This window comes from Triturus cristatus, chromosome 5_1, assembly GCF_964204655.1.
Source record: "Triturus cristatus chromosome 5_1, aTriCri1.1, whole genome shotgun sequence".
Lineage (NCBI taxonomy): Eukaryota > Metazoa > Chordata > Amphibia > Caudata > Salamandridae > Triturus > Triturus cristatus.
The window spans coordinates 941,982,010-941,995,322 of NC_140587.1; the positions used below are offsets into that span (position 1 = coordinate 941,982,010).

The 13,313-nt window shown below is 43.1% G+C and overlaps 1 protein-coding gene across 1 annotated transcript in view; it reads right to left on the minus strand.

Moving 5' to 3' along the window:
- ARHGAP28 (Rho GTPase activating protein 28) overlaps window positions 1-13,313 on the minus strand; it is a 1,146,988-nt gene that overhangs the window by 946,023 nt on the left and 187,652 nt on the right. Inside the window, exon 2 of the mRNA XM_085606002.1 lies at window positions 3,578-3,669. The gene's annotated coding sequence lies outside the window, so the exon portion shown is untranslated. The remainder of the gene's footprint in view (window positions 1-3,577; window positions 3,670-13,313) is intronic.

The following is a 13,313-nucleotide window of genomic DNA, read 5'->3' on the forward strand; positions in this document are numbered from 1 at the left end:
GGTAGCATAGGTGCTGGAAATATGATGTGTGGGAGGGGGCATGTGAAGGTACTGCAGCCCCCTCCAAAATAACCTTGCTGGAGACATGAAAGCCACAGACACTAAAGATGACTTTCAATTTTGTTTTCTTTTCTTGTAACATAAGTCCAATGGCAAGCAATATTGTCTGACAAATTGCTGCTTATTCTTTTAACAATTAGATGAAAGTTTACTTTCTTTCTTTCACTACAGATTGAGAGGGTTTTGAGAAGGTTGTAGGAGGTTTCAAAATAACAGTTAAGAATGCACAAATGAAGCAGTCCATTAGTAATTCTGACGTATGGTGAAATATTTTAATAGGATCAAAATAAACAAAGATACTTTACTTGGTGATGCGCAAAATATATATATTTGCTGGAAACAGGGGCTTAGCATCCATTCGTGCAACAAGTGCAGTGGCACCAGGGCGTAGAGGCCTGAAGGGCCCATTCAACCTTGATTATTGCCCCATTTCACAGATCAAACAGGGGCTAGGGGATCCATTTCCTTCCTTGCACTCGGGCCCATGATGCACTGACTGCGTCACTGGGTAGAACCAGATTACCACACACTATCCTTTGTGTCCTGTATAGCTTTATCAGTAAAATGGCATGTCTGTTCAAATTTAGTGGTTATTTCAATTTAAAATGTGCTGTCTCGAAATGACCCTGCACTACCATACTATGAACCACGAGTTCATAAGGAGGTAACAGGGAAGCCCTATCATTACTTGCTCGCTGAGGCACTTGCATGCTAATTATGAGTTGCATGAGGTATGTTCTGAAGCAGGAGCCGCTCAAAAGGTGGAATTTCAGGCCAATTTGAAAAACTAGAACAGACAGTTAGATAGCTTATTGGAGGCAACACTTGCGCCCAATTCGGAGTCGCAACTGCAGAGCCTCCTCCATGACTGCGGAGGCTCCTTCATGACTGTGGAGCCTCCTTCATGACTGCGGAGCCTCCTCCATGACTGCGGAGTCTCTTTGTGAATTGGGCCCTTGTTGTGATATAGGCCACTTGTTGAATCCTTGCAATGCTGACTCAGCCTTTTATGCTTTCACGGTCAAAAGAATGAATACTTCTATCAAGTGAGAAATAATAATTGTATGTACAGTGTAAATGATTATACAGATAATTGCGAGTGGCAATCAGTAGGACTTCTTCCACACAGACTCTTGACCAGCAACACCACCCTGGGGGACACGCCTAGTGCTGATGACTTGCCCTGCACGTCTAGTTTGTGCTGGGGCTGCTCTGCGTACACTAAACTATCAGAGTATGAGCTATGGACTTGAGTTCATAGGGACTGTTGAATTGTGTTCCACCCAGAACCCTGTTGGTCCAACAGCTGTCCTTGCACTCACCTGATTGCGTAATGCCTTCAACACACAACCCCACCTCTCTAATATCATATCTAACCCCATGCTGCAAAGCACGACACCCCTTCCGTGTGGTTTCTCTTTAATGCCATCATCTACCCAAGCAGATGTCCCCACACTTATAATGCAGTATTGTCCCAATTTCCGTAATATGCCATCTGCACATGCACCCACCCCTCTAATACCTTGGTACACCCCCAGCATGTGAATCCACCTCTTTATTGCCCTAACCCACCGAGGCATATGCATTCTTCCCTTCAAATGCAATAATCCTACTTGTGTGGCCATCTCACTCCATTATTATCAAGCACACTCTTTAAAGCTCCAATCTTTTCTCCAACACATCATTGCTACCAGATGTGTTGGTCCAATTAGTTTGTTGAAAGCACAGCTAGACTGCAACACCCAGAATGCTCTGGGTCAAAAAATGCCCTGGTCCAGAAGGACATGTCATGAGGTGACCATTCCAAGAGCAGGGTTTGCATCAGCCCTAGAAAGCATTGCATTATCGTTTATAAAGTATACGTTCACTTTTCTCGTTTTTATTTAGAAGTAGGCAGTCTTGCAAAAAGGTATTTTTTCTAATTCTGAAGAGCTTTCTTGGATTCTAGTTTATTGGTCTTTTAACGGGCATGTAGAAAGCACATTCACCATATTCCAAGTTTTGACTCATCATGAAGTAGCATAGAGGGTAATGTGCCTGCACCGCACACCGTGTAGCATCCAGATCACGTATTTTTATTTTATTTAGACGGCTCTGTAGATTATTGCTTATATCACACAGATCTGTGTGTTATTTGCAGTCCACAATTTACATTCCGAATATAGCACAGTGAGCCATAAACTAGTATGAAGGAGCTGCGTGCAAATTGCATACACAGGTTTAGAGCCCTGTTGGTTTTTCTCATTCTTTCGTTATGATAAGATCGGTAAAAGGGATTCCTTTGGGTAGTAAAAAGTCATATTAGTAATGACTACCCCAACCACTGCATTGTATTTTAAATTCTGATTTGGTGTTTCTGCAGACCAAGCACTTTTATCATAATGCATACCTTTATGGATGATGAGTGACTCCAACACCTTGCAACCCTCATTGTCTTGTGTAACGTTTCCTGAGTCCCAGTGCTGGGCAATTACAGAAGGACAAATTTAGCTCACCTCAGGATTTTCAAACCAGGAATGCTGAGATTGGGGTACTAACTGGACCTCTTCTAAGTGTGGCAGAGCATTATGGATGCACTTTATCCCTGTATGGCCTCTTGTTTCTTTGATAAGGCCTCTGTCTGGGGGTTGCCAAGAGGCTGTAGGTACAGATGGGCCCAGCAAGGTGAACATCTAATTCATATTTTTGGTGCGCATATTGGGACTTGCAGTTCTATTTGTACCATCATGAAAACAGGACTACAAGTCTCAGAAGGTCAAGCAAAACTTGATGAACTATGAACATGTAGGCCTAGGAAACCTGTGAGGTCTTTTATTGAAGGAGAGCACTTACATGACTTAATTTTGGTTGAATAATCAAGAATGTATGGAACATGTTTGACAGGTTTTTTTCTACCTTCATGCCTCATGAAATGCTGTGCAGGAGTCATTTTGTCAGGATTCCTGTCACAGCCCACCTCTCTTGACTATAACAAAATATACCTGCAAGATTCCTATCATTCTCCCCAACACGTATGAATGAACAAATGCCTTGTACTCTGACTTTTGACCCTATTGCATGCTGTTGGTAATAGCTAGCTACAGATGGTACTACCCGTTTGTTTGAAATGGCTTAATAGCTTTTGCAAATGTTCCACCATGCCTATGTGAGGTCAGGTTTCAGGAGCCATGGAAACATCCAGAAAACCCACCAGAATAAGTGTCAATCAACAAGCATAGATGACTTCAACGTGAACCTTTCAGAAGACAACCCTCATCAAGTTAACCATAGGCCGCTGTTCCTTGTTACAAAACAATTACACTTGACCTCTGTGAACATTCTAAGGTATCTTTTAGAAGACAGCCTCATCAAATTAACCACCTGCAACTGTTCCTTGCTATTAACAATTAGAATGCAACCTTTGTGAATGTTGTAAAACAGTGCAATTAACACTCATGGGCAGAACAATGACAAGCTGTCTTATTTAAAGACCATTCACACTCCACCCCCTTGCTTAGCCTCTTCGCCTGCCACTTACCTGTTTCCCGGCTTCCAGGACTCTGTCTTGCAACTCCTTTGTTCCATCCACTTAAAACTCACTGCAAAGGATGTCCTTCATCAGTCTCGCACCTGTATGGAAAATCAAGAAGAAAGGGAGGGATGCATTAACAGACTTGATATCACTACGCCCTGAGCTCAGTTGCAACATCGTGCTTGAAGACAAGGTAACCAGCGTTTTTGTTCAACTTGTACATTCTATTGGCAGGGTTCTGCCATAAAGGACTTGATGAACCTAGTCCCATCCAAATTAGCTTGTGTGTTTGATGATGTAATCATACTCATTACACTTGCGAAACTTTGATGAATGAACGTCTATGGACTATCTAAAAAAAGAACTGACATGAGGTGACACCTTAAAAGATATAGCTAATACTAGACTAAAGCCTTATTATTTGTTTGTTTATAGATGACATATCTGCTAGTACCATTAATCAGAGTGGTGTGAATGCCTGCCGCAGTGTTGCAGTTGAGTAGATGAGCCACAGTATCTTTTGACTCCACACGCTCTCTCCATCCCAACCCCCTTCCCCCTAGGATTTTCCACAGGAGCAGTGTCTCCCTCTGTAAACTGAGGGCAAGTCTGGAGAGGATTTGTGAACTAGGGTTGCCCCCCCCATTGGAATCACCTGGGATCCAAGTAGGTGGCGTAATGACACATTTGCTATTCTTGAAAAAAATGTATTGCAGAATTTGATCCTTTGGAGTAGATCAGTGGCTGGAACATTATCTCCCTATGCTAGTATGCTTGCCTTTGTGGTCGTAGTGATGACTATAAGGGGTTTGTGAGAGAGGTGATGGTGTAACACCTAAAACAACCTAACAGAGTTCATGAATCAATGTTCCTGGCTGAACACTGGTATAATTTTCACCCTTGAATCAGCACATATTTATTTCCCTTCCAATTGTCAATTCTACCACAAATATACTCAGTCGTGATTTTCTGTTTGTCCTTTTTATTTTGTGATTGTCATGTGTGGCTTGGATAATGTGCTCTTCTCGAGGTGGAATGTGTGCCTGAAGCATAGTCATGTAATGCCAGCCTTCACGTTGTCAAGTCCGTTTGCACTGTCTGCATCTCATCTATGTATTGTCACTGCAGATCAAAGCACCATCATTTTTTCTCAATCTTTCCATTTCACTGCGTCAAGATTTTTCAGACCTTGAGAATGAATGGGGAGAGGTTGTCAGTGTCAGACATTAGTTCAATACAAATACAAATTAACTCTATGTGCTGAAAATGAGTCTGCTGAAGTGATTACAAAAGGATAGTGCTTCTCAAGGTACTAAAAGGAAGCAGATGGAGCCAGAATGTGCTGAGGACATTGAACCTGTTGTATCTGAAGGTGGTTGTAATATTCATCATTCAGGTGATGATAGTACTGCTGACACTACTGTGCATCATTCTAGTGAGAGTTTCTCCTGTTTTTTAAACAATACACTGCTTTCGACTGCTAGACCACATAGCTTTGTGTATGAGGGAAAACTTACAAAGGACATATGTAAAATATGCCTGTTAATTGTTGAATCTACCATATTTCATGGGAAATTGGTGCTTCTCCTTTGCTTTGAAGCTGCTGTTGCAAATGATTCTGATGACCCCACTTATTATTTATTTACATGAACTTGGGAAGTTAGGGGCACTGACTCCCCCTTTATTCACTGAAAGCTGGAGTTTGTACAATGCAAACCAGAATCGACTCTCATTCCAAAGCTCCCTAACATACCATGTAGCGTACAGAAAGTGATGCGGGGCATATGCACTGGGAGGTTGTGGAAAACATTTAGTAGGTGTGGGGGCTTCTCAATTTTGGATAGGGACTCCAGAACGTCCATTGAGGATGCAGGGAGCCGGTGGCCCTTTTAAGATTACCATCAATGAGATCTTGTGTGGTATGATGAATGTGAATGCTTAAGTACGGGAAAGTGTGTGGTTGCCAATGTAGGGGATGGTATTCACCATCAGGAGCTGCAGTGGACAGGCCAGACTGAGGGGGAACAAGCATTATTTAGTCCAGATTACCCCCAAACCTGAGACTGTGCTGAACTCTTCTAGAATGTCTCTAATCTCCACTACTCCATGGCGGATAGCCCTTATATTGATAAGCACATCTTCAGCGTAGAACGAGACAGTGTGCATCTTGTCCCCCATCGGGAGGCCCCATGTCTCCCCTGCTGCTGAAGCTGCTGAAGCTGCTGAAGAGAGCGAACAGGAGCGGAGACAAAGGGCACCCCTGTCATCTTCCTCTACTTATGGTTGTGGGATCTTAGATGCAGCTTCCAGTCTTCACTCTAGCCATGGGGTTGGTGTAAACAAGTCTTTTTAGGCACAAAATTTGGCCTGTAATGCCCAACTACACCAGTGCCACAAACATGAATTCCCAGTCCACTGTGTCAAATGCTTTCTCTAGATCCAGCACTAGACACGCTGTATAGGGCCATCGGGCCGGTGTCAGTTCCATCACTCTGTGGTGCCTTTGTATATTCAGAGTGGTTGATCTGTGGGGGATGAATCCATTTTGGTCTTGATGACCAGCGAGGGAGGCAATCGAGGAGGCGCTCTGCAATTATCTTACTGAGTATTTTATAGTCAGTCCCTAGCATGAATAACAGACGTTAGGACAACACTTGAAGAGGGAGGAAGACAATTAGGGATTCTCTTTGTGTCTGCCGAAGGCGGCTCTCTGCTAGAGTACTTTGATAGAGCGGTAAACAGTCAAAATATCGAATTTTAAATATCGAAATGGCAAAATATCGAGTTTTAAATATCGAGTGGACATAATATCGACTTTCAAAAATATAGTGGTGCAGAATATCAAAATGCAGGTAAGAAATATCGTTTTTAATAATATCAAAGTTAGTAATATCGAGTCATAATATAGTAAAAAATATCGATTTGTTTTTAGTGTTTTAAATGTTAGTATTTGTGTTAAAGGTATGTATTATTTTTATAATGTATGTTTGAATTTTTTTAAAGTAATGAATTTTATATTAATTCATTTTTTCATAATTTAATTTCGTAGTTATTTTGAAATAATTAATTATATGTTAATTACTTTTTGCGTAGTTTAATTCTGTAGCGGGTTGTGGTTTTATAGGGGAATAAGGTGGAAAGTAATTTAATTGAAATTAATTAATTAAGTTTTTAATTAATTAATCATTTAGTATTTAATAATTTATATTGTTAATTAAGCTAACTAATTTATTATTAATCAGTTATAAATTGATTAATAACAATTAATAATTAATTGGTTATAATGTTAATTGTGTTATTTTTTTAGGAGTGGGTTGAGGGTTGATAGGGGAGTAGGGTAGAAAGTAATTTAGTTGTAATGTAATTTTTATTATTTTTTATATTATATTTATTAAAATGTAATCTATAGTGTTAATTGTGTGAATTCATTTAGTTTTGATGATTGTTAATTTTATTGTTAATTGTTATTAGTTAATTAATTAATTGTTAATTAATTATGTTAATTTATTAATATTTTACAATATTGTAGGTGAAGTTTACAGGGGAAAATGGTGGGTGGTAAATTAATTTTGAAAAAATAATTACTTGTTAATTAATGTTAATTATATTGCAGGAGTGGGTATACTAAATTATTCCCCTATGCTATCCATCACTTTCCCTACTGTTACATTTGGTGGAGTGGGAATATTAAATTATTCCCACCCCCTATCCAACTCTTTCCCTACTGTTGCATTTGCTGGAGTGGGAATAGTAATTTTTACCCACCCGCTATCCAACACTTCCCCTATTGTTGCACTCACTGGAGTGGGAATAGTAATTTTTACCCTCCCGCTATCCAACACTTTCCCTACTGTTGCACTCACTGGAGTGGGAATAGTAATTTTTATCCACCCGCTATCCAACACTTTCCCAACTGTTGCACTCACTGGAGTGGGAATAGTGATTTTTACCCTCCCGCTATCCAACACTTTCCCAACTGTTGCACACACTGGAGTGGGAATAGTAATTTTTACCCACCCGCTATCCAATACTTTCTCTACTGTTCCACTCGCTGGAGTGGGAATAGTAATTTTTAACTACCCGCTATCCAACACTTTCCCTACTGTACCTCTCGCTGGAGTGGGAATAGTAATTTTATCCCCTACGCTATGCAACGTTTTCAGTATTGTTATATTTAATGTAGTGTAAAATATTATTTAAAAAAAAATATTTATTTTAATGTTTTAACTTATTATATATAATTTATTTTTATATATTATAGGTTTATTTATATATATATATATGTAATTATATTTTAAATTATGTTTCTAACATTTTATAATTAAAAATATTCATTATTTTTTAATATTATTAAGTTAATATATATATACAAAAATGCATGTTTATTTTTTTTACATTACATTTCTTATTTATTCATTTTAATGTTTTTTTTATTATTTTTAAGTATGCTCTACTTAACTTTATTTATTATCTAATTAATTTTATGTTACTTTTAAGACATTTAAAAAAGTCGATATTTTAGCAAACCATATTATTAACAAAGATATTTAGGATTCAATATTTTTGTACTTACCTGTTTGTAGATAGGAAATCGATATTCTGTCACTCGATATTTTTACCTCGACATTGTGGCAGCTCGATATTCTTCTCCTCGATATTCTGTCAGTGATCCCAGGGTCTTACTAGTAGCTGACCCCCATATGCCCCCCCGATCTCCTGTTCCGTGATGGTTGCATTGAGGTCCTCTCGGACCACTGGGTCAACCAGTGGCAGTGCATTTCCACCTAGGAAGTCTTGTATGGGTGCCTCACAATTTGCAGGAAGAGGGTTCGGAAGTGAATGTTGCATGAATATCCAATTGCCTGGACACCACACTAGTGGGCGACTGCCGAATCAAGGTAATCATGATGACCGGTGTTCCACTGCACAGGAGCCATGGCAGTAGATGGCCTGATTTATCACCCTCTGTGTGCATTTTCACCTAGTAGGCCCTAAAGTCCAGATTCCAAAGTTGCTCTATCAATCGAGTGCGGCGTTCTCTGGCTAAGCCCCAGTATGCCTCAGGCAGCTGGGGCTTCTCGTGCCTCCCCTTCCAGAGTACCTAGTGACATCTACAAATGGGATAAATCATTTTGGAGATTGGCTCTCGCACTTACCACTGTATTGATACAGTGTCCGTGAAGTACGACCTGTAGTGCCTCCCATTCTATGGGCCTGGTAGAGGCTCTGTCCCAGTTCTCCTCCAGGTACCATGACAGTACCTCTCTAGTAGTGTTGCGGAATGCAGGATCTTCTAATTGGGCAGGTGCCACGTCAGAAGGAGTGGGTGGGATGGTGCTCTAATCAAGGCAGATCTGGACTGGGTTGTGGTCTGAGAAAGTCTTCCCTAGGAATCCCGCATGAGTGACTTGGGAATGGATGGTCGGGTGGCATAGTATCCGGTCAAGGCACACATGCAGATCATGCGGGAGTAAGTAGTAAGAGTCATGTTTTGTAATGGGATATAGGGTTCACCAGCTGTCCAGCAGGGACCAGTGTGTGAGCCATTGAGTGAGACCCGTTGCAGCTGCAATCACTGGAGAGATGGACAACGAGGCGTATGAGCTGTCTAGGTCAGGAAAGAGAATACTACTGTTAAAGTCTCCTCCAATGCTCCATGGAATGTGTGCCCAACAAGTTAGAATAACTGCGAGGTGGGCCAAGAATTCCTGTTGGGCTGTGTTTGGTGCGTAGATGCTGCCTAACAAAAGGGGTTGACCGTCAAGTTTCCCCTACATCAGGAGTTAATGCCCTTCAGGGTCTATTTTGATGTTTAGGCAGTGGAAGGGGACAGCCGATCAGACCCATATAAGGGCACCACGAGCAAGCCCCGAGTAAGTGATGAAATAGCATTGTCCCTGCCAGCGTTTCTGTAATCGGGCATCCTCCCCACCCACTATGTATGTTTCATGAAGGAATGCGACAATGGCATTGTGCCGCCTAATGTATTGATTGCTGTATACCATGATGCTTGCATGCTGGCCATGCCACAGACATTCCATGTGATTATCTGAAGGTTAGCCATAACTAAAGTTATCCAGGAACTTAAGCGGGGAAGGAGGCATGAGGAGCCAGGAGGGGAAACACAGGGGGGGCTCCAAACCTCATAGTAGTGATGCGGGCAGATTAGGGCCAGGGTCGGTGCGTATCGCGCTGCATGACCTGTATAACTGGTGTAACAGAACCCTCAACGCCCCTCACAGGGAAGGCGAAGAAACAGGAACTGCCCAAACACAAAACAAAAAGACCCATTGACTGGGAACTCCGGGATATGAGGCCACACTTGAGGCTCCAACCAGGGAGAATGTCCGGGGGGTGACTTGTGAAGTCTGATCTGGCACCAACCAGCTATCTGGCACATAGCACATGGATAAGCCTCAGGCATAGTGCAGTGACCCATTGTGGCTCTGTGGAGGACAGGAGTGAGGATGGGTGCGAGCAGGACAATGGTGGGGGAAGCCTTAGGAGCCCCCATCTCAGCCATAGGTACAGTCACACACAACCATGCCTTAATCCTCAAACAAAAAAGCGTGTCTGTGGAGTGACAATGGGCAAGACTAAAGGGGCACCTTCTTCTCCACAGTCTCAATGTCTGTTATGCTGGCCATGCCGAGCTGGCCTAGTGCATCGCTTTGGGGTAATCAGGGTCGAAGACTAATAGCAGCGCTGCAACCCAGTCCTAGGTGGCTGCGGGCTCTCAAAAGAAATAACTAGTCTGGTTCACCAGTACATTTAGTTTAGCCAGAAACAGCAGTGAGTAGGCGAGTCCCACCTGTTGCAGTCTTTTTTTGACTCCCAGAAAGGATGCTCTGCTGTGCTGTACTGCCAATGTGTAATCAGAAAAAAGGAAGATCCTTGAGTAGTCATGCAGTAGTGGCCAGGGTGTGACCGCCTTGTTTCTGAAGTTCATGACCAAGACCACCACCAGCCAGGGGGGAGCGGGGGGGGGGGTGACCTCCTTGTTTCTGAAGTTCATGACCCAGACCACCACCAGCCGGGGCGGGGGCGGGAGGTGCTTGGTGGTAAGGCATGCTCCACGATGCATTGAGCCTACTGCTACTCGGGAGTGACAGCTTGCACCAACCATACCTCAAAGAAGGCCAGTGGGTCCGGACCCTTCACCCCCTTATGGAATCTGACGATTTGAAGACTGTTGTGGTGAAAACACCCCTCAGAGTACTCTGCCCTATTCTCTAGCTCCTAGATCTTAGCAGCAAGGGACCGGACCTGGCCCTCGAGTTCCAACACAGTTGACCGGATTTCAGATAAGGTGCGCTCCGTTGGAATGACACAACCTGATAGCTATCTGTCATCCTCCCAGAGCAGCCGCACTCTAGCACCACCATGTCCACCCGGTTCCGCAGGTCCTGTCGGATCAGCTATGGCCTTGAGGATCCTGCCCAGCTTTACATCCGCTGGAGAGGTGGCTCGATACACCACCGGCGGCTCCTGTGCAGTGTGGCCATTAAGTGTGAGATCATGGTGGCCCAATGAGTGCACTCTTCCTCTTCCCCTCCATCCCATCTCCAGCACCAGGCTGTCAGCTCTGGTGCAAATGCCCCACTGATGACGCAAAGTGCCTCCAGGGGAAGAGGACAGAAGGTGAGATGTCGCTGTGCGTTGAGTAGTCAACTACTCCCTGCCTGGCCAGCCAGCCCAGGCGATACCGGGGGGGGTCAACATTGTGCGGGAAAGTTGATGATACAGAGGACTGCAGTCTGATCAGTAGCAGACCTATTGGATCTTGGGTCCTGGTGCAGAGCAGATTTAGGACATGTTGGTCATCTTGCCAAGGTTTGCTAGGCTCTACATTTGAAAGAGAATATTAAAAGTATCATTTTATAGCTGCAAGGGCACCCAGATTACGTAACAGATTGAAGAACTGGATCTGTTATCACTCACACAAAGAAAATATTGATCCCAGTAAATGTTTCCCAGTAGCCCCACCCCTAAACCCACTTCCTCGCCCTACCCCCTAGGCCACATATCAATTTGGTGAGTACCTGCTCTTTTTTCCCTTTTAAAGCACTGGAAAAATTAGATGAATAAAACATAAAATGCAAAAAAAAATTCATTTACAGAAGGCTTAGATTTTTTATTAAATGTAGAACAATAAAAAATATATATCTAGCAGACATGATGAGTCTTCCAACGGGTTGAAGCTTTGTCTCTGAGGGCTAAAGCCATACTGAGGATTTACCTCTGACACGCCTACCTCTGAATGTCTTGGCCTGCCCAGCTTTATTTCTTAAAAGTTTTATTAATTACAGTGAATCAATAATACGACAATGTTCACATTAGCACTCCTTTAGGAACAGACATGAATATTTGAGAACTGTTTTGCTAGCGCATATCAATGTTTATTTCATGAAAACACATGTGAGTTGAAGATGAAGAAGTAATAATTAAGCACAAATTGTTACCCATTAAAGAAAACACACGCACATCCAAAAATTGTTTATTAAGAATGGGTACGTTTTTACGAATACCATTTTAGAAGTGCACACACATGTTTGAGAATAAATCAAAATGAAAAACTCATTCATATGTTTGTACTGTGTCACAAAGGGACATTGTTCGGAAGGTACAAATAAACAAGCATTGTAAATCAATCAATCAAACATTATTTGTAGAGCACGGATTGTCACCCAGGAGGGTATCCGGGCGCTTGATGTAGGTCTCATTCAAAGAGCCAGGTATTGAGCCCCTTCTTGGAGTTGATCAGCAAGGGCGAGGTGTGGAGGTGGAGGGGAAGGATGTTACAGGGTTTGGTGGTGAGAAGGGAGGAGCATCCTCCGGCGCGGCATCAGCATATGTGAGAGATCTGTGCAAGGTGTACAGAGCGGAGGCTCCTGGGGGGATGGTGGAAGTGCAGACAGTAGTTCAAGTTGGCGGGTCCTCGGTCATAAAGAGCTTTGTAGGCGTGAGTCAGGAGCTTGAAATGGCATCTCTGTGGGACCGGGAGCCAGTGGAGGTCTTTCAGGTGCTGGGTGATATGGGTTACCTTGGGCAGGGATGAGAATCAGTCGGATCAGTCTGGCCGCTGCACTCTGGATCATCTGCAGTCTTTGCATGAGTTTGGTGGTGGTGCCTGCATAGAGGGCATTGCCGTTGTCCAGTCGGTTGGGGAGGAGGGCATGCGTTTCCATCTTTCTGGTGGTGATGGGGAGTCGCTTGCAGATTTTGTGGGGCATGCAGAGTATGTGGAAGCATGCTGAGGAGACAGTACTGACAAAGTTTCATGTCGAGTTTTCTGTCTAGGATGATGCTGAGGTTGCAGGTGTGGTCTTTCGGCGTGTGTGTGGGTCCGAGTTCCGATGGCCATCAGGAGTCGTTCCAGAGGGTGGAGTGGTTTCCAAAGATGAGAACTTTCTTCCTGTGCATGTTGAGTTTTAGGCAGTTGTCCTTCATCCATTCTGAGACTTCCTTCACACATTTGTGAAAGTTAGGCTTTGCTGAGGTGGAATCACCAGAGAGCAATAGGACGAGCTGTGTGTCGTCGATGTTGAAGATGATGATGTTGTGCAATCTGAGGATGTCTGCAAGTGGTGTCATGTAGACGTTCAAGAGTGTTTGGCTGATGGATGAGCCTTGGGGAAAGCTGCAGATGTTGTGCTTGGCTTGCGATGTGAAGATAGAGCAAGAGATGCAAAGTAACCAGATCTGGCTTTGGCAGGCTGGTACGGTAGTTAATTTCCTTCTT